Below are 1914 nucleotides of genomic sequence, written 5' to 3' on the forward strand. Positions count from 1 at the left end.
AAAATTTGAGATTTCTTCAATTTTCTTTCCAACGGTAAGAGGCCTTCTACAATAAGATATTAGTAATAAATCAGAAGTCAGAAGCAAGTTTTAGCGAGTCAGTAGTGCGTTATAAGACAAGAATAAGTCAGTAGTCAGTGACTGAGTGGAGATGGCCAAATTCCATCTTTTTCGAGTTAGAACTTAAAATCACGTTGTGACTAACCAATCGAAAGCAATATTGTGTCTGCCATTTTTAACAAGAGACCCGAGCTTGTATAACCTATAAAATCTGCCGTAAACTGTGTAAAAGTAGAAAATGGAATTATTACACTTCGAAGAAATAGATTTTATGGAGCTTATTAAGCTCGTTGAGCTTAATTCTTGCATATATAATAAAAAAATGCGAGGGTTCAAGACTGTGGATAAAAAAGAAGTATGGGCTCAAATAGGTGCCGCTCTAACCAACAAAAAAACAGGTATGTACAATTATTTAAAAATATTTATTTAAAATATCACTTTAAATATCATGATTTCTTTTACTTTTATATTAGGTGATCAAGCTCAAAAACGATGGGACAGTCTAAGGGCTATGTGGTCACGTCAACATAAAAAATACTATGAGCAAGGGCGATCAGGATCGGGTGCAAGCCAAGACACCCAGGAATTCCAGTATTATGGTGAAATGTCATTTCTTGTCCCACATTATAGTTCACGGCAGTTCGTATACTGTTATTTGTTATTTTATAGTTTTTAAAGCTGTGTATATGGATGTGTGTGTGTGTGTACATACACGCAGCTTTAAAAATGTATGTGTATGTATGTATATATATAAAACTTTAATTTTTTTTTTACAGAACCAAATCAAACATGAAGCGGCCTGCATCATGTATTTCTAATGATGAATCAAGTGGATCTTAGTTTGTTATTAACAAACCGTCACCTATAATCATGGACAGTTCATGTATAGGTATTCAAGGCACTGCAGACGTTGATACTGCACAATCTGATACGTACACGTATGAGAGCATATCTTTGAGCAGTGGTATGTATTTATATATATGAAATTATTCTTATTAGCACTGATTTTTAGTTTCTGAAAATTATTTTGTAAGGGAAACGTCCCTGATACACAATCATGATTTGTGATCTAAATAGTTTTAATGTCTGTAGTTCAACAATCATATCTGGTATTTGATCATGTGTAATCAGGACTTATGCACTCATTATAAGTGGTTTTTATTGGTCGTTTTCTATTAATTGTTTTAGATGACAGTCTGCTGTCAATATCACAACAATCATCATATGACAAAAATGAGATGCATAATTTTCATATAGAAGATCGTGTCCCTTTCTCCCCTATGGCACATGCAGTATTGAATAAAGTTTCATCAAAACAGGCACTTTGTAACAAAACTGAAAAATACACAAAGGAAAAATACAAGCAAAAGGAGAACAGTAATGTAAAAATACCAGAACCAGATGAATTTTATAAGAAAAAAAACGTAGATATGGATAATTATATGCGTTCAGGTGTACAGTCACTTCAAAAAGTAGCACAAAGTGTTGAACACATAATCTCACAAAAACCTGAACAAAAAGTACATATTTCTGATAGCGATAATGTTGATAAAGACATAAATGATATGTTAAAGTGTGCATATGTTGGTCTAAAACAAGTTAAATGCGATATGAGATTTAATTGTGTACTTGATGTATTGAAAGTAATTAACAAATATAAAGAGCAAGAAGAAATATAGAATAATAATTAGAGAAAAATTATTATTCTGTAATTATTGCCAATTACAACTTCATTACGATATCTGAAAATATCCGTCCGTTTTGTTTCTTTTATTTAATTGTTTTTTGAAATATATATTTCTGTTAAATAGTATTACGATAAAAACTATCATATAAAAGTTTTATTTACATATA

The 1914-nt window shown here is 31.0% G+C and overlaps 1 long non-coding RNA gene across 1 annotated transcript; it reads left to right on the forward strand.

Annotated features, from left to right (window-relative positions):
* The first annotated feature begins 530 nt into the window (after positions 1–530).
* On the forward strand, positions 531–1291 carry LOC109863470. The gene is made up of 3 exons (XR_002251342.1): positions 531–699; positions 837–1024; positions 1249–1291. It is a non-coding gene; the product is annotated as an uncharacterized LOC109863470 (long non-coding RNA).
* Positions 1292–1914: the final 623 nt, after the last annotated feature.

This window comes from Pseudomyrmex gracilis, unplaced genomic scaffold (genome assembly GCF_002006095.1).
Source record: "Pseudomyrmex gracilis isolate BER0280 unplaced genomic scaffold, ASM200609v1 scaffold_5223, whole genome shotgun sequence".
In the NCBI taxonomy this organism is placed as follows: domain Eukaryota; kingdom Metazoa; phylum Arthropoda; class Insecta; order Hymenoptera; family Formicidae; genus Pseudomyrmex; species Pseudomyrmex gracilis.